The sequence below is a fragment of the Sus scrofa genome, chromosome 2, assembly GCF_000003025.6.
Source record: "Sus scrofa isolate TJ Tabasco breed Duroc chromosome 2, Sscrofa11.1, whole genome shotgun sequence".
NCBI classification, from domain to species: domain Eukaryota; kingdom Metazoa; phylum Chordata; class Mammalia; order Artiodactyla; family Suidae; genus Sus; species Sus scrofa.
This window is the reverse complement of record NC_010444.4, coordinates 70313343-70340342: the sequence shown is the minus strand read 5'-3', so window position 1 is coordinate 70340342 and position 27000 is coordinate 70313343. Positions and strand designations below refer to the sequence as shown.

Sequence of the window (27000 nt, the reverse complement as noted above, 5' to 3'; positions counted from 1 at the left end):
ATCAAAACCAAGACAACAGTAAACTTTGCAAAACAACCTGATATTTTTTTCTTTTTTTTAATTTATTTATTTTTCCACTGTACAGCATGGGGACCAAGTTACACATACATGTATACATAATTTTTCCTCCCATTGTCGTGTTGCAACCTAAGTATCTAGACATAGTTCTCAGTGCTACATAGCAGGATCTCCTTGTAAGTCCATTCCAATGATATTTTCAATTAATGATTCACAATTGCTGCACACACAGAGATATACACCCAGATATCCCACTCTACGAAGAAACATGAACTACAGAGACTAAATATAACTTCATAAATAAATCAACAAATTGCATGATATCAGTTTTATTAAAGTCTTGATTCAAATAAAATGTAAAATGTAAAATCAAGAAACAACATTGAAAAAACTAGGAATTTTGTATAATGACTAAATGATTGATCATAGGAAGACTTTATTTTTGTTTGTAATAATGTTGTTGTGTCTGCATTCCAAAAGTTCTCATCTGAAGTAGAAACTGAAATATTTACTGATGAAATTATGAGCTTTTGTCAATAAGCAGTTGCTTATTTCTAGGGAAGTGGATGCTCCTCAGATAAACAAAGCCAGACTGTTGATGAGTTGACAATATTTGAAGGAAGGATGGGTTCACAGTAGTTTGTTTTCTATACTTCCAGATTTGGTATTGTTTGCCTTTTTAGGGCCGCATCCGTGGCATATAGAGATTCCCAGGCTAGGGGTCCAATCGGAGCTGTAGCCGCCGGCCTATACCACAGCCACAGCAACACAGGATCTGAGTTGCATCTGTGACCTACACCACAGCTCTTGGCAATGCCGGATCCTTAACCCACTGAGTGAGGCCAGGGATCAAACCCACATCCTCATGGATGCTAGTCAGGTTCGTTAACTGCTGAGCCACTATAGGAACTCCACAGAATGCAATTTTAATAAAATATTATATTTGCTGTTTACTTTACAATATTAAAAAAAAAACACTGCATATATAAGGGAATCCTTTGCCTTCTTGACCTAGTGAAGCTGTCTCTCAATCTGACTTCTGTGAATGAAGAAACCACAAATTATTCATTTATCACATGTTTATTGAGTAATCATTCTCTGTTCTATGCTGTGAGCCAGGTCAATGAATTTCCCTGACAATGGATCTTGAGTGGGAATTAAAGAAATGAGTCTCCTATCAAGTTCTCCAAGTGGAAAATGCTCATGCTTGGAGTACGATCATTGTTAAGGTTCCAAAACCAAAGCAACAAAAATTTACCTGGAAATTGTTCCAGTAACTGACCTCTGGAACGTGTAGTTCGTCTTCCTTACTAGGTGTCTAGAACGCAAACCACGTTTTTCTGCTTTGCCTCATTTTCACAGTCTCATTGTTTCCCCTGTAAAGTTGAAGCATATTTTTTGAGCTCTCTAAAACAAAATAAAATGTGAAATTTGAACAAAATGGGAACAAAATCTGTAATCCACAGTGAATGTCTCCGTTCATTTGGATGCTCTACCCTCCTTATCTCCATGGAGAAATGTATCTCAAATTGCAGATTGCATCACAACCATCTAAAGGGTTTTAAAATCTCAGATGGCTAGACCTCAACCTAAGTAGGTCTAGATGGGAATGAGGTATTTTCATCTCTAAGAGGTTCCCAGGTGATGTTGATTCTTCCAGTGTGGGCACCACACATTGAGAACAAGATCCTGGGACATCAAGAAGCCAACATGAGACAACGACAGAAAGCTGAAGGCCCTTATCCAGTGCCAAATCAATACCCATTTATGTAATAAATTATTCAAAGACTAACATTTACTTCCTAAAATATTTAAAATCCACCTTCTACCTACATTTGTGCAAAGATGTCATCTTTTGAGTGATACACTGCAATAAATTGGCAACTATAGCTTAAGATTCAAAATCCTTTCTCCACATATAACTGAATTATGAGATTCTAGTCACAACGATCTGTTTAAACTATAAATTTGATCAGTTCACCATAACTTTTCATATGTATCTGGTAATTTATTACATGAATAGGCTTACAGGGTCATGAGGTGGAGAAGTTTCAGAAACTGCCATCTTCAAGCTGGAGAACCAGAAAAGCTTGTAGCATAGTTGAGTCCAAGACTGAAGTCATGAGAACCAGGAGCTCTGATTTCCAGGGGCAGGAAAAGATGGATCCCAGCTAAGGAAGAGAGAATGGATTCATGCTTCCTCCATCTTTTGGTTCCATTTTAGCCCTCAGGAACCTACACACATTGTGTAGGTAGATCTCTTTACTTAGTCTACCCAATCAAATGCTAACCCTTTCCAGAAAACTCTCAAGAACACAGCCTAATATAATGCTTAATTACCTAATGAGCTATCCCTTAGTATCAGTCCAGATGATATAAAATACTGACCATCATGCATAGCATTCCCAGACAACATGAATAGAAATATAACAAGGTGACCTATGTAATTTTAAAATTTAAAGAACATGGGGTTCTTTTCATGTGAACCAGAAACGAATCTGATTAATATCTATGAGGATGCAGGTTTTGTCCCTGGCCTCGCTCAGTAGGTTAAGGATCTGGCATTATGATGAGCTGTGGTGTAGCTCACAGATACAGCTTAGATCCTGCATTTCTGTAGCTGTGGTGTAGGCTGGCTGCTATAGCTCTGATTTGACCCCTACCTGGGAACTTCCATATGCCTCGAGTGTGGCCCTAAGAAGCAAAAAAAAAAAAAAAAAAAAAAAAAAAAAAAAAAATTAAAGAACACATATTAAAGAATGTAAACAGAAGCAGAGGAAACTAGTTTTCATAAATTTATATTTAGCCAAAGATATCAATTTACTAATTTTTCAAAATCTAGTCCACATAGAATGAAGAAGAAGATGTTGTACTCTTCTCCTTTCTGAGCCTTGAAACACAATGTTTTAGGTTTATAGAACATGTCAATTCAAAAGTTAAATCTTATTTGTTTTACTTGATCTGTATGGGGACTTCATAAGATTAACAGCTGTAAGAGAACATTCATACAGAGCATCCATTTTTCCTTTTTAATGGAGTACCTATTCTAGATTTTGATCTTCCAGGGGTTTTTCAGTCTTCTGTTTCATTTGACATAACTACCGTATTCACATGATCTGACTTCATGTATAATATCAGATGTATGTAACAATAATCCCTTTCCCTACACGGGGTTTCCACCCCCATGTCCTTCTGGTAAATTTTGATAAATACTGATTCCTAATATATCTTAATACGATCTTAAGTTAGAATTTCCACCTATGTATTTGAGTTTTACTGTATTAAAAGGAATATAGTCTCTCCTCATTATGAAACCTCTTATTTTATTTCATTTGCTTTTTAGGGCCACATGTGCAGCAGCATATGGAAGTTCCCAAGGTAGGCATCAAATCAGAACTACAGCTGCCAGCCTACACCACAGACACAGCAACGTGAAGTCCAAGCCAAGTTTCCAACCTACACCACAACCCACAGCAATGCTGGATCTTCAACCCACTGAGCGAGGCCAGCGATAAAACGTGCATCCTCATGGATACTAGTCATATTCGTTTCCACTGCCCACAAGGGGAACTCCGGAAATCTCTTTTTTAAAAAGTAAAGCTGGATATTGTGTTTTTGCAAGAATTGAAATGAAGAATTTAAACAATTAGAAGGTACTGATTCTAGTGATATACCAGATTACTAAACTGTGAGATAGTTCAAAAGCAAATATGCCAAGAAAAGTACAGAGTAAATGATACTGGAAATCTCAGAGAAGCAGGATGTGATTAAAAGGGGAGTAGAGAGGAAGTGGGGAGGAATAGATATCAGAAGTAAAAACATACAAGTATGTTTCAAATTGATGACAGACAACAACCCACAGAGACAATTAACTCAACAGTCCCTGAGTAAAATAAATATACAGCAATCCATAATGTGCTACACTATGGTCTAAAAATCAAGGTTAATGTAAAAGATTTGAGAGAATAAAGAGAATAAACAAGAAAAAGGTTACCTGGGGATGTCTAAACATAAATAAAAATTGACATCAAGAAGGCACTATTTTTGAATTGCTAAAAAAAAACTTATGACAACTCAGAATTCTATACCCAAAGTCCCTATTACCCCAAAAAAGATATCTTAAAAAAATGTAAAATGGAGTTCCCATTGGAGCTCAGGGGTAACAAACCTGACTAGTATCTATGAGGATGTGGGTTTGATCCCTGGCCTTGAATGAGATAAGGATCCAGAATTGCTGTGAGCTGCACATAGGTTGCAGACACTGCTCAGGCTCTGTGGCTGTGATACAGATCAGCAGTTACAGCTCCACCCCTAGCGTGGGACCTTCCATATGCTGTGGGTGTGGCCCTAAAGAGACCCAAAAAAAAAGTAAAGTGAAACATTCCACTGTCAGAAGCATTGAATTAGACAAAATGCTACAGTGAGTTACTAAGTCCAAAGGAAAATAATCTCAGATTCAAAACCAGAAATGCAGGCATTGGTGGTATAGTGGTGAGCAGAGCTGCCTTCCAAAACCAGAAATGCAGGAGGAAATGAAGAGGAAAGAAAAGGATCATTTAGAGATAATTTTGTTTCATAAAGCAATTCCAGATACATCTCAAGGGCATTAAAATATATGTAGAATAAAAATGCTAGACAATAGTAATAGAAAAGTCAGGAAGTTAAAATGGCATTGAAAGTGTTCTAAGGTATCCTTTGGGAAAGGTGCTAATGATCTATATTAGACTATTAAGTGAAGGATTCATAATTTAATCACTAATGTAACTACATAATGATTTGGGTATATGATTGTGCCTAACGAGTTTTGAGAGAAATAATGAAGAAGAGTTAAATCCTAGTCAATGAAGTAAAAGAGTAAAGAGACTATTTTGTCAAAGGGTAGGGAAAGAGCAAGATGGTTGAAATCATGTCAAATTTACCAGGAATTAGTTGAAAGGTAAATGCACAAAACAGTAATTTCTTTGTAACAGCTGTGTGATACAGACATTACAGACTTGTGAACAAACATTTGGGATATTCTATTATTGATAAGAATTCAAAGTCTCTATTTTTTTGCTATTAAAATATTGCTTTCTGGAAAGCTCTGTATATAAAAACTTCCATTCCTATTTGTGTAGAATCTATCCATTGTGAGAGAGGAAGGAAATATTAACATATTGATAGAAATTGCAAATAACAACCCTATACACAGAAGTATTACATTTTTTCATCTAGGATAGTATACTGACAGTGTTAATAGCCCCATATTTTTGCAGGGTGTATAAAAGATTTAAAGATTTAAAATCTCAAATCTCTTTGATAGGAGATAGGGTATGTCTCTGGATTAACCACTGATTGGATTATCCACTCCCTCCTTAAAAAGGGAATGAGAGGCAGAAGTCACTGCTTTCTCCAGCAAGCTGCAGGCTGTCTGCATCTCAGGAGTGGGTCACTGAGACCCACTGGAACTGGTGGAATCTGCACTGACTTCTGTTCTGGTGAGTGTGGGATTCATATTGTTGGAAAAAATGCCCATTTGTATCCTTCTTTCTTTTTTGGTAACATCTTTTTAAGTTAGCTCTTAAAATAAGAAGTTATGCGAATCCGACTAGGAACCATGAGGTTGCGGGTTCGGTCCCTGCCCTTGCTCAGTGGGTTAACGATCCGGCGTTGCCGTGAGCTGTGGTGTAGGTTGCAGACGCGGCTCGGATCCCGCGTTGCTGTGGCTCTGGCATAGGCTGGTGGCTACAGCTCCGATTCAACCCCTAGCCTGGGAACCTCCATGTGCCGCGGGAGCGGCCCAAGAAATAGCAACAACAACAAAAGACCAAAAAAAAAAAAAAGTTATGTTATTGAAAGTTATATCCTAAGGTTAATATTATATAATATCAACATTTTGTACGTTTTTTTCTATTTGAAGTTTTCTTAAAATAACAGGCCAGATTGTTTTTAAAAAATCACTATTACTAGGAAGTGGAAGTAGTATTATTTTTATTAAATTATGGTTTATTTACAATGTTTCTTCAATTTCTGTTGTACACCAAAGGGACCCAACCACATACAGTTCCCTGTGCTCTCCATCCATTCCAAATATAAGAGTTTGCATTTAAAAACCCTGAACCCCAGTCCATCCCACTCCCTCCCCACTCCCACCTGGGGCCACAAGTCTCTCCTTGGCCATGATCAGGTTTCTTGTTTGTAGATAGGATCTTCTGTGCCACGTTTCTATTCCACAAATAAGCGATATCATATGGTACTTGTCTTTTTTCATTCTGGCTTACTTCACTTAGTATGAGAATCTCTAGTTCCATCCATGTTGCTCCAAATGTCATTAGTTTCTCTTTTTTTTATGGCTGAGCAGAATTCTACTGTCTATATTTACCGCATCTTCTTAATCCATTCATCTGTCAAGGGATATTTAGGTTGTTTCCACATCTTGGGCTATTGTGAACAGTGCTGTGAACACAGGGGTGGATGTATTTATTTGAATGAATGTTTTGTCCGAATACATGCCCAGGAGTGGGATTGCTGGATCATATGTTAGTTCTATATTTAGTTTTCTGAGGTAACTCCGTACTATTTTCCATAGTAGCTGTACCAGGTTACATTCCCACAAAGAGTGAAGGAAGGTACCCTTTTCTCCACACCCTCTTGAGCATTTGTTATTTGTTGACTTGTTAATGATGGCCATTCTGACTGGTGTGAGGGGGTACCTTATTGTAATTTTGATTTGCATTTCTCTAAAAATTAGTGATGTTGAGCATTTTTTCATGTGCCTGTTAGCCATCTGCACATCTTTTTAGGATAAATGTCTACTAAGGTCTTCCGCCCATTTTTCAAATGGGTTGTTGGTTTTTGTTTTTTTGCTGCTGAATTATATAAGTTGTTAATATATTTTGGAGCGACATCATTGTCTGTTACATCATTTGCAAAGATTTTTCTCCCATTCGGTGGGTTGTCTTTTCGCTATTTATTTTTAATGACTTTTTAAATTACACAATGAATTTTTATTACATTTATAGTTGTACAATGATCATGAAAACCCAGTTTTATAGCATTGCCATCCCAAACCCCCAGCCCATTCCCCACCCCAACATGTCTCCTTTGGAAACCATAATTTTTTGAAAGTCTGTGAGTCAGTATCTGTTCTGCAAAGAGGTTCATTGTGTCCATTTTTTATATTCCAAATGTAAGTAATAGCATATGATGTTGGTGTCTCACTAACTTCACTTAACATGATAATTTCTAGGTCCATCCATGTTGCTAAAAATGCCAGTATTTCATTCCTTTTAATGGCTGAGTAATATTCCATTGCGTATATATACCACATCTTCTTGATCCACTCCTCTGTCAATGGACATTTAGGTTGTTTCCATGTCTTGGCTATTGTGTATAGTGCTGCAATGAACATTGGAGTACATGTATATTTTCAAGTCATGGTTTTCTCTGAATAGATGCCCAGGAGTGGGACTGCTGGATCAAATGGTAATTCTATTTTTAGTTTTCTGAGGAATCTCCATTCTGTCTCCCACAGTGGTTGCACCAATATACATTCCCACCAGCAGTGTAATAGGGTTCCATTTTCTCCACACCCTCTCCAGCATTTATTGTTTGTAGACTTTTTGATTATGGCCCTTCTGGCTGGTGTAAGGTGGTACTTCAGAGTGGTTTTGATTTGCATTTCTCTAATGATGAGTGATGTTGAACATCTTTTCCTGTGTTTGTTGGCCATCTGTATGTCTTCTTCGGAGAACTGTCTGTTTAGATCTTCTGCCCATTTTTTGATGGGGTTGTTTTTTGGTATTGAGCGGTAGGAGGTGTTTATAAATTTTGGAGATGAATCCCTTGTCAGTTGATTCATTTGCAAATATTTTCTCCCATTCTGTGGGTTGTCTTTTCATTTTGTTTAGAGTTTCCTTTGCTGTGCGGAAACCTTTCAGTCCCATTTGGTTTTGTTTTATTGTCATTACTCTAGGAGGTGGATCTGAGAAGATATTGCTGTGGTTTATGTCAGAGAGTGTTTGGCCTCTGTTTCCCTCTAAGAGTTTTATAGTGTCTGGTCTTATATCTAGGTCTTGGAGTTGATTTTTATGTATGGTGTTAGGGAGTGATTTTGATTTTTATGTATGGTGTTAGGGAGTGTTCTAATTTCATTCTTTTCCATGTGGCTGTCCAGTTTTCCCAGCACCACTTATTGAACAAGCTGTCCTTCCTCCACTGTAAATTCTTGCCTCCTTTGTCATAGATGAGTTGGCTGTAGGTGCGTGGGTTGAATTCTGGGCTTTCTATCCTGTTCCACTGATCTTTATTTCTGTCTTTGCACAAGTACCATACGGTTTTGATGACTGTAGCTTTGTAGTATAGTCTTAAGTCAGGGAGCCTGATTCCTCCAGCTCCGTTTTTCTTTCTCGGGATGGCTTTGGCTATTCTGGGTCTTCTGTGTTTACAAACAAACTTTAAAATATTTTGTTCTAGTTCTGTGAAAAAATGTCTTTGGTACTTTGATAAGGATTGCACTGAATCTGCAGATTGCCTTGGGTAGTATAGTCATTTTGATAATATTGACTCTTCCAATCCAAGAGCATGGCATGCCTTTCCAACTGTGTCATTTTGATTTCTTTAATCAGTGTCTTATAATTTTCAGAGTACAGGTCTTTTCTCTCTTTAGGTAGGTTTATTCCTAAATATTTTATTCTTTTTGAACTCATGGTAAATGGAATTGTTTCCCTAATTTTTCTTTCTGATCTTTTGTTGTTAGGATATAGAAATGCCATCGATTTCTGTGTATTAATTTTGTATCCTGTGACTTTGCCAAATTCATGGATGAGCTTTAACAGTTTTTCTGGTAGCATTTGTAGGATTTTCTAGGTATAGTATCATGTCATCAGCAAATAGTGATAGTTTTACTTCTTCTTTTCCAATCTGAATTCTTTTTATTTCTTTTTCTTCTCTGATTGCTGTGACTAGGACTTCCAAAAATGTTGAATAGTAATGGCAAGAGTGGACTTCCTTGTCTTGTTCCTGATCTCAATGGGAATTCTTTCAGCTTTTCATCATTGAGAATGATGTTAGCTGTGAGTTTGTCATATATGGCCTTTATTATGCTGAGGTAGGTTCCCTCTTTGCCCACCTTCTGAAGGGTTTTTATCAGAAATGGGTGTTGGATTTTGTCAAAGGCTTCTTCTGCATCTATTGAGAGGATCACATGGTTTTTATTCTTCAGTATGATAATGTGGTGTATCACACTGATTGGTTTGTGGATATTGAAGAATCCTTGCATCCCTGGGATAAATCCCACTTGATCATGATATACAATCCTTTTCATGTATTCTTAGATTCAGTTTGCTAGTATTTTGTTGAGGGTTTTTGCATTTATGTTCATCAGTGATACTGGCCTGTAATTTTCTTTTTTTGTAGTATCTTTGTTTGGCTTTGGCATAAGGGTGATGGTGGCCTCACAGAATGAGTTTGGGAGTGTTTCTTCCTCTGCAATTTTTTGGAATAGTTTCAGATGGATAGGTATTCGCTCTTCTGTAAAATGTTTGATAGAATTTGTCTGTGAAGCCATCTGATCCTGGACTTTTGTTTGTTGGAAGTTTTTTGTTTGTTTGTTTTTTGTCTTTTGTCTTTTTAGGGCCACACCTGTGGCATATGGAGGTTCCCAGGCTAGGGGTCTAATCGGAGCTGTAGCTGCTGGCCTACACCACAGCCACAGCAACGCGGGTTCTGAGCCACATCTGCAAACTACACAATAGCTCGTGGCAATGCCAGATCCGTAACCCACTGAGCAAGGCCAGGGATCAAACCCACAACCTCATGGTTCCTAGTTGGGATTTGTTTCTGCTGTGCCACAATACGAACTCATTTGTTGGAAGTTTTTTAACCACAGTTTCAATTTCAGGACTTGCAACTGGTCCATTTGTCTTTTCTATTTCATCTTGGTTTAGTCCTAGAAGATTGTACTTTTCTAAGAATTTGTCCATTTCATCTAGGTTGTCCACTTTACTGGCATATAGTTACATGTAGTAGTCTCTTATGAGCATTTTTATTTCTGTGATGTCTGTTGTAATTTGTTTTTCAATTCTAATTTTATTGATTTGAAGGTGTCAGGATGGGATGGCCACATGGTCTAAAGAGCCAGACTCTAATTTCATTGATTTGAGTCCTCTCTCTTTTTTTCTTGATGAGTCTGGCTAAGCATTTATCAATTATGTTGATCTTTTCAAGGAACCAGCTTTCAGTTTCATTGATCTTTTTATGTTTTTTTTTCATTTCTATTTAATTTATTTCTGCTCTGATCTTTATGATTTCTTTCCTTCTGCTAACTTTAGGTCTTGTCTGTTCTTCTCTCTCTAGCTGCTTTGGATATAAAGTTAGGTTGTTTATTTGAGCTTTTTCTTGTTTCCTGAGGAAGGCTTGTATTGCTATAAACTTCCCTCTTAGAACTACTTTTGCTGAATCCCATAGGTTTTGGATTGAGTGTCTTTGTTATCATTTGCTCCTAGGTACTTTTTAATTTCCTCTTTGATTTCTTCAGTGATCCATTGGTTGTTTAGTAGCATGTTGTTCAGTCTCCACATATTTGTGGGGTTTTTTTGCAATTTTTTTCTTGTTGATTTCCAGTCATATAGCATTGTGGTCAGAAAAGATGCTTGACATGATTTCAATTTTCTTAAAGTTATCGATGCTTGATTTGTGGCCCAGAATGTGATCAGTCCTAGAGAATATTCCGTGTGCACTTGAGACGAATGTGTATTCTGTTGCTTTTGGATGGAATGTCCTATAAATATCTGTTAAGCCCACCTGGTCTAATGCTTCAATTTAGGGCCTGTGTTTCTGTGTTGATTTTCTGTCTGGATGATCTGTCCATTGCTGTAAGGGGTGTTAAAGTCCCCCACTATTATTGTGTTATTGTCAATTTCTCCTTTTAAGGTTGTTAGTTGCTTTATATATTAAGGTGCTCCTATGTTGGGTACATAAATATTTACACTTGTTATAGCTTCTTTGATCCTTTTATCATTATATAAATGTCTTCATCTCTTAAAATATTCTTCATTTTAAGGTCTATTTTGTCTGATATGAGTATTGCTACTCCAGCTTTCTTTTGATCCCTGTTTGCATGAAATATTTCCTTCCATCCTCTCACTCTCAATTTGTATGTGTCCCTAGAAGTGAAGTTGGTCTCTCAAAGACAGCATATATATGGGTCTTGTTTTTATATCCATTCAGCCAATCTGTTTTTTGGTTGGGGTGTTTAATCCATTAACATTTAAGATAATTATTTATATGTATGTTCTTATTGCCATTTTATTAACTGTTTTGGATTTGTTTTTGCTGCTCTTTTTTCTTCACTTCTTCTCTTGTTCTTGCCTCTTGCGGTTTGATGACTATCTTTAGTGCTCTATTTGAGTTGATTTTTCTTATTTGTGTATATATTTATTGTAGATTTTTCGCTTGCAATTACCCTGAAGTTTTGATATAGGAGTATATATATACATATATATACACAAGATTGTTTTAAGTTTTTGGCTTCTTAATTGCAAGTACATCTCCAGTGTCCTGCATTTGTACCCTCCTCTTATCACAATATCTGATTCTGGTATTATATTTGTACATGGATGATTTCCTACCTTTACTGTATATATGCCTTTACTGGTGATCCTTGTCATTTGTAGTATTTTTGTTTCTAGTTGTGGCCTTTTCTTTTCTGCCTAGAGAAGTTCCTTTAGTATTTGTTGTAAAGCTGGGTTAGTGTTGCTGAATTTTCTTGGCTTTTGCTTGTCTGCAAAGCTTTTTATTTCTCCTTCAAATCTGAATGAGAGCCTTGCTGGGTAAAGTAATCTTGGTTGGAGGTTTTTTCCCTTTCATCACTTTATGTTGTGCAACTCCCTTCTGGACTGCAGAGTTTCTGCTGAAAAATCTGCTGATAACCTTATCAGGGTTCCCTTGTATGTTATTTGTTTCTTTTCCCTAGCTACTTTCAATAGTTTCTCTGTCTTTAATTTTGGTCAGTTTGATTAATCTGTGTCTTGGGGTGTTCCTCCTTTGGTTTATTTTATATGGTACTCATTGTGCTTCCTGGATTTGAGTGAGTGGTTCCTTTCCCATGTTAGAGAAATTTTCGGCTATTATCTCTGTGAATATTTTTTCTGTCCCTTTCTCTCTCTCTTCTTCTGGCACCCCTATAATATGTATGTTGGTGTGTTTAACATTGTCTCAGAGTTCTCTGAGACTCATTTCTTTTCAATCTTTATTCTCTTTTCTATTCTGCATCAGTGATTTCCACTAGTCTGTCCTCCACCTTACTTATTCATTACTCTGCCTCCTATATTCTGCTGTTGGTTGCTTCTAATGAATTTATTTCAGTTATTGTACTTTGCATCTCTGCTTGCTTAAATTTTTTTTGTCTTTTTTTGCTTTTCCCAGGGCTGCTCCCATGGCATATGGAGGTTCCCAGGCTAGGGGTCTAATCAGAGCTGTAGCCCTGGCCTATGCCAGAGCCAGAGTAACACGGGATCCGAGCCACATCTGCAACCTACACCACAGCTCATGACAACAATGCTGAATCCTTAACCCACTGAGCAAGGCCAGGGATCAAACTGAACCTGCAATCTCGTGGTTCCTAGTCAGGTTCGTTAACAACTGCGCCACAACAGGAACTCCCATAAATTTTAAATCTTGTATTTCTTTGCTCAATGTTTGCTGTAAATTACCAATCTTTCCCTCCAGTCTATTTCCAATGTCTTGCATCATCTTCACTATCATCAGTCTAAAGTCTTTCTCCTGGAAGCTGATAATCTCCAGATCACTTAGCTGTTCTTCTGGTGTTTTTTCTTTCTCCCTTATCTTAGTCATAATTCTCTGCATTTTCATTTTGTATAGATTTTTGTGTGGTCTCCTTTTTTCAGACAATAGAGTTGTAGCCTGTCTTACTTCTGATGTCTAGCCCCCTTGTGCCTGAAGTTGGTATGGGGGATTGCTGTAGGCTTCCTGATGGGATGGACTAGTTCCTGCCCACTGGTAGGTGGAGCTGATTCTTAACCCCTCTGGTGAGTGGGGCTTTGTCCCTGGGTGAGATTAGAGGCAGCTGTGTGCCTGAGGGTGTTTATCCAGCCTGTTTGCTGATGGATGGGGCTGCGATCCCATTTGGATTACTGTTTGGCCTGGGGCTTCTCAGTGCTAATTGGTGGGGGCAAATTTTCCCAAAATGGCCACCTCTAGAGGAATACCCACTGACGATTATTCCAGAGACCTTTGCCTCCAATGTCCTTTCTCCACAATGAGCCACTGTCATCCCCTGCCTTCCCAGGAGATTCTCCAAGAACTATAGTCAGGTCCAACACAGATTCCTATGGAGTCTCTGCTTTGCCCTGGGACCTAGTGCATATGAAAGCCTGTGTGTGCCTTTCAAGAGTGGGGGCTCTGTTTCCCCCAGTCCCATGGAACTCCTGCACACAAGCTCCACTGGCCTTCAATGCCAGATGCTCTGGGGGCTCTTTCTCCTAATGTCAGATCCCCAGACATGGGGACCTGATGTGAGTCTCTGTGAACAGTTACTTTCCAGTCTGTGTGCTGCCCACTCAGCATGTATGGGGTTGATTATATTACATAATTTCCCCTCCTACTGTCTTGATGTGGCCTCCTCTTTGTCTTCTGGGGTAGAATACCTTTTTTGAACGTTTCCAATCCATTTTCTTGAAGGTTGTTCAGCATTTGGATGTAATTTTGTTTTGTTTTTTTTATGACAGAAGGTGAGCTTCTGACCTATTCTGCCTTCTTAATCCCATTTCCTGTCTTTTTCATTTTTTAAATAGTTTTTCGTTGCTGTGCGAAATCTTTTTAGTTTAATTAGGTCCCATTGTTTTATTTGTGTCTTTAATGTCATTATTCTAGTAGGTGAATCAAACAAGATGTTGCTGTGATTTATGTCAGTGTTCTACCTAGATTTTCCTCTAGGAGTTTTATAGTATCTGGCCTTATATTTAAGTCTTTAACCCATTTTGAGTGTTCTAATTTCATACTTTAACATGTAGCTTTCCAGTTTCCCAGCACCATTTACTGAAGAGACTATTTTTCTTCCACTGTATTTTCTTGCCTCCTTTATCTTAGTTGACCATAGTGCTTGGGTTTATTTCTGGTCTACTTTGTTATATTGATCTGTATTTCTGCTTTTTGGTGCCAGTACCATATTGTTTTGACAACCATAGCTTTGTAGTATTGTCTGAAGAAAGGAAGCTTGATTCCTCCATTTTCCTTTTTTTTTTTTCAATATTGCTTTGGCTATTTGGGGTCTCTTGTGTTTCCATACAAATTTTAAAATAGTCTGTTCTATCTCCTCAGAAAAGAAAATCATGGACTTGGAGAAAAGACTTGTGGCTGCCTGATGGGAGAGGGAGGGAGTGGGAGGGATCAGGAGCTTGGGCTTATCAGACACAACTTAGAATAGATTTACAAGGAGATCCTGCTGAATAGCATTGAGAACTTTGTCTAGATACTCATGTTGCAACAGAACAAAGGATGGGGGAAAATGTAATTGTAATGTATACATGTAAGGATAAGTTGATCCCCTTGCTGTACAGTGGGAAAATAAAAATAGTCTGTTCTTGTTCTATGAAGAACGTCCTTGGTAATTTGATGGGGATTGCATTGAATCTGTAGATTGCCTTGGGTGGTATAGTCATTTTGACAATATTGATTCTTCTAATCCAAGGGTATGGTATATCTTTCCATCTGTTTGTGTCATCTTTGATTTCTTTCATCAGCCTCTTATAATTTTCAGAGTATAAGTATTTTGTTCCTTTAGGTAGGTTTATTCCCAGGTATTTTATTCTTTTTGATGCAATGATAAATGGGATGGTCTCTGATTTCTCCTTCTGATTTTTTGTTGTTAGTATATAGAAATACAGTTGATTTTTGTGTATTAATTTTGTAGCCTGCAAATTTACCATATTCATTAATGAATTGCAACACTTTTCTGGTGCTGTCTCTAGGGTTTACTAGGTATAGCATCATGTCATCTGAAAATAGTGACAGTCATACTTATTTTCCAATTTGGATTCCTCTTTCTTTTTTTTCTTCTCTGCCATGGCTAGGATTTACAAGACTATGTTGAAAATAGGGGTGAAAGAGAACATCCTTGTTTTGTTACTGATCTTAGTGGAATGTTTTCGTTTTTTACCATTAAGAATGATGTTAGCTGTGGGTTTGTCATAAATGGCTTTTATTATGTTGAGGGAGTTCCCCTCCATGCCCACTCTCTGGAGAGTTTTTATCAGAAACTGGTGTTGACTTTTGTCAAAAGCCTTTTCTGCATCTATTGAGATGATCATATGGTTTTTATTTTTCAGTTTATTGATGTGGTATATCACATTGACTGATTTGTGGATACGGAAGAATCCTTGCACCCCTGGGATAAATCCCACTTGATTATGGTGTATGATCCTTGTAAAATATATTTGGATTCAGTTTTTTAGTATTTTGTTAAGGATTTTTGCATCCATGTTCATCAGTGATATTAGCCTATAATTTTTTTGATGTGGTATCTTTGTCTGGTTTGGGTATCAGGGTGATAGTGGCCTCATAGAATAAACTTTGGAGTGTTCCCTCCTCTGATATTTTTTAAAGAGTTTCAGAAAAATAGCTGTTAACACTTCTCTGAATGTTTGATAGAATTCACCTGTGTAGCCATCAAGTCCTGGACTTTTGTTTTTTGGAAGGTTTTTAATCACATTTTCAATTTTGGTACTTATAAGTGATCTGTTCACATTTTCAGTTTCTTCCTGGTTCAGTCTTGGTAGGCTGTACCTTTGTAAGAATCTGTCCATTTCTTCTAGATTGTCCATTTTATTGGCATATAGTTGTTTATACTAGTCTCTTATGATCCTTTGTATTTCTGTGGAGTCAGTTATAATATGTTTTTAATTTCTAATTTTTTTATTTGAGCTCTCTCTTTTTCTCTTGATGGGTCTGGCTAGGGGGTTATCAATTTTGTTGATCTTTTCAAAGAACAAACTTTTGGTTTCATTAATCTTTATTGTTTTCTTTGTCTCTATTTCATTTATTTCTGCTCTGATTTTGTGATAGCTTTCCTTATACTAATTTTGAGCTTTGTCTGTCCTTCCTTCTCTAGTTGTTGTAGGTGCAAGCTTAGGTTGTTTGAGTTTTTTGTTTCCTGAGATAAGATTGTATCACTATAAACTTCCCTTTCAGAACTGCTTTTGATGTGTCCCATAGGTTTGGGGTTGCTGAATCTTCATTGTCATTTGTCTTTAAGTATCTTTTGATTTCCTCTTTGATTTCTTCAGTGATCCATTGATTGTTCAGCAGCATATTGTTTAGCTTCCAGGAGTTTCTGTTTTTTGTGGATTTTTTTTCTTTTAGTTGATTTGTAGTCTCATAGCGTTGAGGTCAGAGAAAATGCATGGAATAATTTCAACTTTTAAAAATTTACCCAGGTTTGTACTGTGGCCCAAGATGGAAAATATTGCATGTGCACTTGAGAAGAATGTATATTCTGCTGCTTTAGCATGGAATGTCTATAAATGTCAGTTAAATCTACCTTATCTAGGGTGTCATTTAAAGCCTGTGTTTCCTTGTTGATCCTCTGTCTGAGATGATCTGTCCCTTGATGTAAGTGGGGCGTTAAAGTCCCTCCTTATTGTGTTGCTGTCAATTTCTCCTTTTATGGTTGTCAGCAGTTGCCTTACATATTGGGGTGCTCCTACATTGGATGCATACATATTTACAAGTGTTACATCTTTTTTTGGGGGTTGATCCTTTGATCATTATGTAGTGTCCTTCTTTGTCTCTTGTGACCTTATTTTAAAGTCTATTCTGGAGTTCCCATTGTGGTTCAGTGGTTAGCAAATCCGACTAGGAAGCATGAGGTTGTGGGTTCAATCCCTGGCCTTGCTCAGTGGGTTAAGGATCTGGCGTTGCCATGAGCTGTGGTGTGGGTCGCAGATGTGGCTCGTATCCCACGTTGTTGTGGCTCTGATGTAGGCCGGTGGCTACAGCGCCGATTGGACCCCTAGCCTGGGAACCTCCATATGCCACGGGAGCAGCCCAAGAAATGGCAAAAAGACAAAAAAATAAAATAAAGTCTATTCTGTCTGATATGAGTATTGCTACCCCTGATTTCCTTTGATTTACATTTGTATGTAATATCTTCTTCCATCCCCTCACTTTCAGTCTGTATGTGTCCTGGGGTCTGAAGTGGGTCCTTTGTAAACAGCATATATATGGGTCTTGTTTTTAGATCCACTCAGCCAGTCTCGTCTTTTGGTTGGGGCATGAATGATTCAAATCCACTTACATTCAGTGTAATTACAGATAAATATGTATCTATTGCCATTTTGCTAATTGTTTTGAATTGTTACTTTGGGTCTTTTTTTTCCCTTCTTTTGTGTGTTGTGATTTGCTGACTATCTTTAGTGCTGTATTTGGATTGCTTTTCCTTTTTTATGTGTCTGTCCATTATAGTTTTTTTGTTTGTGCTTTCCATTAGATTTGTATATGACCATCTCTGTGTGTACAGAATTGTTTTGGGTTGTGGTTCTCTTATTTTCAAATGCATTTGCAGTGTTCTGCATTTGTCTTCTCTTCTCATACTTGCTAGTTTTGATACCATATTTGTCAATGGGTGATTTTCTACATTTATCTTTGTCTTTACCAGTTTTCTCATTGGAATTTTCTTGCTTCTAATTGTGTCTTTTTCTTTTCTGCTTAGAAAATTCCTTTAGTAGTTGTTGTAGAGTGGTTTGGAGTTAATTGCTGAATTCTTTTAGCTTTTGCTTGTCTGAAAAGCTTTCGATCTCTCCATAGAATCTGAATTAGAGCCTTGCTGGGTAGAACATTCTTGGTTCTAGTTTCCTCCCCTTCATCACCTTAAATATATCTTGCCACTCCCTTCCAGCTTACAGAGTTTCTTCTGAAAGATTAGCTGTTATCCTTACAGGGGTCCTTTGTATATTATTTGTTGCTTTTCCATTGTGGCTTTGTGTTTGTGTTTTGTCTTTTTTTTTTTTTTTTTTTGTCTTTTTGCCTTTTCTAGGGCCGCTCCCACAGCATATGGAGGTTCCCAGGCTAGGGGTCTAATTGGAGCTGTAGCCACTGGCCTACGCCAGAGCCACAGCAACGTGGGATCCAAGCCATGTCTGTGACCTACACCACAGCTCACAGCAATGCCGGATCCTTAACCCACTGAGCAAGGCCAGGGATTGAACCCGCAACCTCACGGTTCCCAGTCAGATTTGTTAACCACTGCACCATGACGGGAACTCCTATTTTGTCTTTTTAGAGCCACGCTGCTGGCATATGGAGATTCCCAGGCTAGGGGTGAAATTGGAGCTGTAGGGAATTCCCGTCGTGGCTCAGTGGTTAACAAACCCAACTAGCATCCATGAGGATGCAGGTTCGATCCCTGGCCTCACTCAGTGGGTTAGGGATCTGGCGTTACCATGAGCTGTGGTTCCGGTTGCAGATGTGACTCAGATCCCACATTGCTGTGGCTTTGGTGTAGGCCAGTGGCTACAGCTTCTATTTGACCCCTAGCCTGGGAGCCTCCATATGCTGCTGGTGCAGCCCTAAAAAGACAAAAAGGCAAAAAAAAAATGGAGCTATAGCTACCAGCTTACACCACAGCCACAGCAACGCAGGATCTGAGCCACATCTGTAACCCTCACCACAGCTCACAGCAATGCCAGATCCTTAACCTATTGAGCAAGGCCAGAGATTGAACCCACATCCTCATGGATACTAGTTGGGGTCATTAACCACTGAGCCATGACGAGAACTCCCCTTGTGGCTTTTAATATTTTTCCTCGGAATTCCCATCATGGTGTAGTGGTTAATAAATCAGACTAGGAACAATGAGGTTGCGAGTTCGATCCCTGTCCTCGCTCAGTGGGTTAAGGATATGGTGTTGCTGTGAGCTGTGGTGTAGGCTGCAGACACAGCTCAGATCTGGCACTGCTGTGGCTGTGGTGTAGGCTGGTGGCTACAACTCCAATTTGACCCCTAGCCTGGGAACTTCTATATGCTGTAGGAAGTGGCCCTAGAAAAAGCAAAAAGACAAAAAAATTTTCTCTATATTTAATTCTTGTCAATTTGATTAGTATGTGTCTTGCTGTGTTTCTCTTTGGGTTTATTCCATGTAGGATTCTCTGTGCTTCTTCAACTTGAGTGTTTCCTTTCCCATATTAAGGAAGTTTTCTTCAGTTATTTTCTCTGGAACTTTCTCTCTCTCTTCTCCTTTTGGAAACTCTATGATGAGAATGTTGATATGTTTAATGTTGTCCCAGAGATCTCTTAGACTCTCCTCAGCTCTCTTCATTCTTTTTTCTTTATTCTTTCCCATGGCAGTGACTTACACCACTCTTTCACATCACTTAGTTTGCTTGTTCTTTAAAACCTCTAGTTCTTTGTTAAATAGGTCTTGTAAATTCTCCATCTGTGTCTCCATTCTTTTTCTTACATCTGGATCATCTTTACTATCATCACTCTGAATTCTTTTTCAGGTAAATTGCCTAACTCCTCTTTAGTTAGTTGTTTTCGTGTGTTTTTGTCTTGTTCCTTTGTCTGAAAGCTATTTCTTTGTCATCTCATAAAGCCTAAATTTCTATATTTATGGTTTCCTTGATGACAGGTATGTAGATGAAGCAACTGATGCTTCATCTTAGAGTTCTAAGGAGTGGTAGTGGCTCATGTGTACCTAGAGCATGTGATGGGAGCAGTGGTATTACACTACCTGTCCTGAAGCCAGGTGGCTGTTAGGAATGGGGTCCATGTGAGTGTTGACAGTGGTTCATGGTTGATAGGACTGCTTTTGTAGAGGGGAGTGGGAGGTTCAGGAGCTGGCTCCTGTCACCCCTCCCACTTCCAGGTAGTTCTCAGTTCAGTTTCCTGTAATTGGCAGTGTCAGCAGTTAATCCTGCACTCCCTCACTTTGTTGGGGAGGCTCTAGGGACTGCTCTCTGTAGCTGGGGTGGTGCAGGTGCCTGTCCGTAGTCACTTCCTTGTTTGACCAGTCTAGGGGGCATTTTCTGTAGACCCAGAGGCAGGGGCTGCTCCCTAACTGTTGCTAAAAGGGTTTCTCTAATAGCTATAAGGCCTGCACTTTTCCAGTGGTCTCTCCTACCAGGCTGATGGTAGAGTGCCCCCTGTAGCCACTGCAAAGTAAAAACATGTGCCAGTGGGCCCCTCTCAGCTCCTTTGGCTGGCTGTGCAACATACACTATTTCTATGGTCCCCTGCTTGATTGTTGGCAGGGATCACAGAGCTTGCTTGTGCTACTCCCAAGATCACTCTGCCAATCCACCAGGCTGTTTGTGTCTGTCTCCCAGGCTGTGCATGTTGTTTCCAGGTACACTTTGCCCCTTCACTGGGCCTTTTGGGCCTTTCTACCTGCCCACCTGGTCTCTTGAGACTCTTAGGATCCTTTGTGCTGTTTCCAAGTTCACTTTCTCTGTCCCCTATGCAGGTTGCAGCCCTTCACCTGCCACCAGGATTTTTGTGACTCCCAGGACCTTTTGCACTGTTCCTGAAATAGTTTTACCAGTTCAATGGGCTTTTCACAGCTCTCCACCTGTCCAAGAGGCCCCTTGTGGGTTTCCAGGATCCTTTCTGCAGCTTCAGAGATTCCCTTCTCCACCCCCCCCTGGGGGGGGGGCAATTCATGGCTCTGCACCCACCCAGGTGGCACCTTGCAGAATCCTGGACAGTCCATACTGTTTCTGAAATCACCCTCTGTCCCTTAGGCAAAATGTAGCTCTGTGCCCACCCAGAAGGCCCCTTACAGAATTCCGCCCTCCTGCACTGTTTCAGAGATAACTTTCTCTACCCACTAGGTAATTTGCAGTTCTCCACCAGCTCAGCAGATCTGTTGCAGAATCCCGGACAGTCTGCACTATTTCCAAAATCACCTTCTGCCCCCTAAGCAAATTGCAGCTCTGTACACAGACAGAAGACCTCTTGCAGACTCCCAGGATCTTTCCTTGTTTACGAGGTAACTTTCTCCACCTCCTAGGGAGATTGCAGCTCTGTGCCTGGCCAGGAGGCCCTTTGCGGAATCCTTCCCCTCCACATGATTTCAGAGATAATTTTCTCCACCCCCTAGTTAAACTTAAGCTCCATGCCAGTCCAGAAGGCCCTTTGCAGACTCCCAGGACCCAGGAACTGTTTCCAAAATAACTTTCTCCACCCCCTATGCAAACTGAGCTCATTGTCTGCTCAGGGGCTCCCTGTGGATCCTCCCCATCTGCACCGTTTCCAAAATCACCTTCTGCCCCTAGGGAAAATGGGGCTCTCCACCTGCACACTGAGCCATCTGTGATCCTCTGAGTCTTCTGAACTTTTAGAGCAGTCATGTGTTTCCCAACCCAGCTGCTGGCCAGGGTTGCATGGACTGACCTATTCCCAAATTCCATCTATCTGCTGCAAGGGTTCCCTCTGCTTGCTCCACTTTCTCTGTAGCCTTAAGTGCTGTGGGCTGTTCTGTAACTGTTGCTAAGAAGCTACTGCTCAAGGGTAGATCCAGGAGCTGGGGTAGTTGGGGTCTTGCAGTCTGAGAGCACTCACAAGGGCAAGGCTATATTGATGGATCCCATCCCTTCTCTCCAGCATCCACTAATAATGGCACCTAGCCTCCAAGCCCAACCAGGATTCCTCAGCTTAAAGCTTCAAATGTGGTCAATCTAGACTCCAGTCCCTCCAGGCTATCTACATGCTGCCAACCTTAGTTTTTCCCCAGGTAGCCAGCACTGGCTTTCTGAGTCTGATTTCCAAAGCTGGGGTTTCAGATCCCAGCCCCTGTCTGCCCCAGCCTATGGTTGGGAAGTGCAGGGCCTTGACACTGACCACTTGCAGAGGACCATTTCTGTTTTAACTGGTTTTCACAGATTGCTGTGTTCTCCTCCAATACTGTTATCTCGTAAACAGGGAAAGATCCTGGGAGTGTGCAAGGGGCCTTCTGGGTGAGCACAGTGCTGCAATTTGCCTAAGGGACAGAGGGTGATTTCAGAAACAGTATGGATTGTCCAGGATTCTGCAAGGTGCCTCCTGGGTGGACGCAGAGCCATGATTTGCCAGAGGGGGTGGGTGGAGAAAGCAATCTCAGAATCGGCACAAAAGATCCTGGAAACCCATGAAGGGCCTCCTGGGCAGGTAGAGAGCTGTGAAAAGCTGACTAAACTGGTAAAAGCATTTCAGGAACATTGCAAAAGGTCCTGGGAGTCACAAAAGTTCTTCCTCTGTCTCTGCTGGTCTCCTCACTGGTATGTGGGACTTCCCAGGGTGCAGAGTAGGTTGTTTTTTTGTTTTTTTTTTTCCTTTACCAGCTCCTTCCCAGGGGCACAGGTCCTGATTTGCTTTGTTTCTCCTTTCCTCTCCTTTTTTTTTCCTTCTTTCTTTTGTCCTACCCTGTTTTGTGAAGTGTCTCTTTCTCTATCAGAATCCTGGGTCCTTTTGTCAGCATTCAGCAAATTTTCTGGCCAAATAGTTCCACATATAGATGGATTTTCAATGAATTTGTGGGAGCAGGTGAGCTTCATGTCTTACTCCCACAATCTCCATCTTTTTTCCAATCATGGAAGTAGTATGTGACCCTGATCTGTTTAAATTGTTCTCTCTGGAGAATTCTTCACCCACACTGTGCTTGGTCTTTTTTTAAATTAACTTCTCTGCTCAAATATGTCATCATTATGCTTTCCTTAATCACTTCATCATCAATTATAGTTAACTTCTTTCTCCCTTTATCTCTTCTTACTTCACTTCCCCTATCTCTCCCTCTCTCTCTATGTGAACCTTACTGTTTATTACAACACTTCTCCTACCCAACACTAGATCAGACATTCATTAGTACATTATTCCTTTTCTCTCACCAAGATCCAAATAAACTGGGCCAGTGACTTTGTTAACTGAAATTCCAAACCCTGGGGTTTTGTACACAACTTGGAATATATTAGGCCTTCTGTCAATAAGGGGATCAAGTAATTATCCCTCTAACTGGACATTTTGAGTAAAGAAAGTGGTAGCATTCATAATTATGGTGTAATGATAGGAATGAAATGATTTCCCCTTTCGAAACAATATCTTCCAGGACAGAAATGACTTAAGAAGAAAGCTGCACTGATTCAATACAAATTTTAAACATATTATTTGATTATAATCTTATAATGGATTAGACAGAGAAAGGATTTGGAATCTTAATGACAACTGAGACAACTGATTACTGTACACCACAAAGGAAATTACAGAAAGAGATTATATACTTGATAATTTGTAGTTGAGGGAACTTATTTAAAAAATTTTAGAAAAATCCTTTTGAGTTTGAATAATTTCTTACAAAAAAGGCTGATCACCTTGTGGAAGCAAAGCAATAGGTAAATATGTTGGGGTAAAACATTAATAATATCCACATTAATCATCTCTTCATTAAATATCCAACTTAGAAAAACAGTATAAAATAAATAGATAATGCTGATACAATTAAAAACTGGAAAAAAATCACCACAGAGAAAATGTAATACGAACTTTAATGACTGGTCACTCTGTTCAAATAGTGTTTTGCAGAAAAAAATCAAAGTTGCTCAAGATTGATTCAGGGGTGGCAGTAACTCTAGAGGCAGTAGAAGCATTGCAAGGTGCTCTGTGGAGGTACTCACAGAGGTGTTTTCCTGGAACAGCAGAGGTTTTCCACTGCAGGCCCAGGACCAGTCTGGTTTGTGTTCTCACCACATTGTAGGGGCCAATCCGGTTCCTGTTAGTCTCTGAGATCTCCCTCATCTCCCTCAGCTTTGGAAAAAATGCTGAAGTGAGTAAAACCAAATGAAAAAAACTTCAAAATCTGTTCTTTTGGAGTTAAAAAAGAAAGAAAAGTAACAATCCTATAAACTCTTTATTGGTGGTCTAAGCTCTCAAACCACAGGAAAAGGTCTGAGAACTACTATAAGCAATGGGGAAAACTATAGACTGTGTGGTCATAAGGGATCCTACAAGCCAAAAATCAAGATTCATTTTGTTACATTTTCATCCATGGCTGAGGGTTGATGCTGCCAGGGCTGCCACACCTCGTTCCATTGATGGGAAAATGGTTGCACCCAAACATGCTGTCCCAAGAGAGGACTATGGAAAGCCAGGGCCTCTTGTCACCGTGAAGAAGCTATTTATTGGTGGACTTACAGAAGATACCGAGGAACATCATCTTAGAGATTACTTTGAGAAATATGAAAAAATAGATGCCATTGAGATAATTACTGATAGGCAGTCTAGCAAGATAAGAGGCTTTGGATTTGTTACTTTTGATGATCATGATCACGTGGATAAGACTGTTGCAGAAAAACCACACTGTCAATGGTCATCATGCAGAAGTAAGAAAGGCCTTGTCTCAATCTAAAATTCAGGAAGTCCAACATTTCAGAAGTGGAAAAGGAGGCCACACTGGTTTGGGAGATTCTCCTGGTGGTGGTGGAAATTTTGGAGCAGGACCAGGAAGGGACTTTAGAGGAGGATCCGATAGATATCTCAGTGGTCCTGGACTTAGGGATGGCTATCATGTGTATAGAGGAGGATCTGAAGGTAGCAATTGTGGAGTTTATTCTGGTTATGGAGGACCAGGAGGATATAGCAGTACAGGACATGAATATGGCAACCAGGATGGGGGCTCTGAAGGTGTTTATGACAACTGTGGCAGAGGAAATTGTGGAAGTGAAAATTATAATGATTTGAGAAATTATAAGCAGGCATCTTCTAAGTACTCTTTACTGAAGAGTGGAAAACTTGGTGGTAGCAGAAACATGGGAGGATCATCCAGTGGAAGAAACTATGGTCCAGGAAGCATTGGAGTTATAGAAAGACAAGACAATACTGAGCTTCTTCCTGTTTTTCTCATGCTTCATATATAAATGGCAGGGGATGAGAGCCCATAGGTAACACAAGAGCTTCAGATTATTGAAATAACAATGTTGAGGAAACTCTTACCTCGGTTATGTATAAATATGTAGTAATTTGGCAGTAGAAACCAGAGCAGGTACAGAAAGCCATTTTGTGGATGAATTGGGTTATGTTAGTGCATTACCTTACTGTTTAGAAAAGACTATAAAAAATGCTTTTGAGACAGTTTCTTCACTTTTTTTGTTTTGTTGGGTTTCATTTTTCTTTTCTTTTCTTCTTCTTCTTCTTTTTTTTTTTTTTTTTTTTTTTTTTTTGGTGCACCCATGGCATGTGGAAGCTGCAGGGCCAGCAATTGAACCTGAGACACAGCAGTGACAATGCCTAATCCTAACTTCACACCACCAGGAATCCCCAAGACAGTTTCTTAGCTTTTTAAGTGTTGTTTCTTTCTAGTGATCTCTGTAGGAGTGTAGAAGCATCTTTTCTTTGGTGATGATGAGTTTTGAATTTGAAAATGACATGTGAAACCTTTTTCATGATTTTTCTCAAAGTTTTCAAAAGCCATTAGATAGATTGTAATAAGACATCATCATTTCTTTAAGAAATTTTATTGTGTGTATAGAGTTAAAAAGCCATTGTACATTTAATATACAATAAATTAATTCTAAAGGAAAACAGTTAAAGTTTGTTCTCTTTCACTGATAATATTTTGCACTTTCATTTTGTATCTGTAAATACTTTTCTAGTTTTAAGAGATATCAAAGTTTAACACGTACAGCATAATGATAACTAGGGGACAATGAAGCCAGAGACCCTGGAACCCAGCTCCACCCAGCAGTGGGCAGGAAACAGCCACAGAATCCCTGGCCCTGCCCAACAATGACACTGCTTGAGTCTCTCCACCAGTCTCACCCATCAGCTAGTGGATACTAGCCACAGGAAAACCAAAGCCTCACACCTGAAGACCCACCCCACCTACCAGTAGGCCAGCACCAGCCTTGGGATCAGCTTGGCCCTGGTCCTGCCCACAAGCACACTAACACTTGCACTGGGACAAAACATACACTACAGCAAACTGTGTTCATGAACTGGCCCACCCACCAGCAGTCTGACACCAGCTCTGGGACCCTGGGACCTGCAGCCAGAACCCCATACATGGTTCTGCTCTCCACCAACCCCAAGACTTGGTTTCACCCATCACTGGGAGAGCATTACCCTCAGGGTCTCCTGGACCCTGATTCCACCCACCAATTAGTCAGCAGGAGAAGCCAGCTACTTGGTGTCCTACCCTCATCAAACAGCTGCTGGCCACTTTTCCAAGGTCAGGAGATGTAACCAACTTAACAGATGCATAGAAGTAAAAACAGCAATTAGGGAAAATTACTGAAAGAGAAACATTCCAAAGATATAAAATAAAACCCCAGAAAAAGAACTAAGTAGAGATAGGCAATGTACCCATGAGATAGTTCAAGGTGATGATCATAAGGATAATAAAAGGACTTGGGAGAATAATGGACAATCAGAGCAGGAAGATAGTTTTTAACAAAAAGTTAAAAGCACAACCAAACACAGACGCTGAATACAATAACTAATATGAAACAAACACTAAAAGGAACGAATAGTGGAGTAAATGACACAGAAGAATAGATCAGCAATCTGGAGGCCAGTGTAGTGGAACTCCCTGAAGATGAACAGAAGAATGAAAAAACAATAAAACCAAATGAAGATAGGTTAAGTGCCCTCTGGGAAAATATCAAGCATATGTGTACTATCATTTATATTCTAACATTTCTCCCAAAAGGAGAGAGAAAGTGGCAGAGACCACATTTGAAGATGTAATAGCTGAAAATCTCCCTAGCTTGGGAAAGGATATGGACAACCATGACAGAAAGCACAGAGAATCCCATATATGATCAACCCAAAGAGGACCACACCAGGACACACTGTAATTAAAATGGCAAAAATTAAAGATGACAAGAGAATATTCAAAGCAGCAAGGAAAAAACAAGTTACATACAAGGGACATCAAAAAGGCTAGCAGCTTACTTTTCAGCAGAAACTCTGCAACCTGAAAGGAGAGGCATGCCATATTTACAGTAATGAAAGGGAAAATCC

At 39.5% G+C, this 27000-nt stretch overlaps 1 long non-coding RNA gene and 1 pseudogene across 1 annotated transcript in view; one reads left to right on the top strand and one right to left on the bottom strand.

The window, feature by feature from the left end:
- LOC110259347 overlaps nt 962-27000 on the bottom strand; it is a 99873-nt gene continuing 73834 nt past the window's right edge. The window contains exons 3-5 of the long non-coding RNA XR_002341664.1: nt 2048-2189; nt 1277-1394; nt 962-1057 (exon numbers count right to left, since the gene is read on the bottom strand). This is a non-coding gene — a long non-coding RNA (uncharacterized LOC110259347). The remainder of the gene's footprint in view (nt 1058-1276; nt 1395-2047; nt 2190-27000) is intronic.
- On the top strand, nt 22025-25130 carry LOC100737176 (annotated as a pseudogene).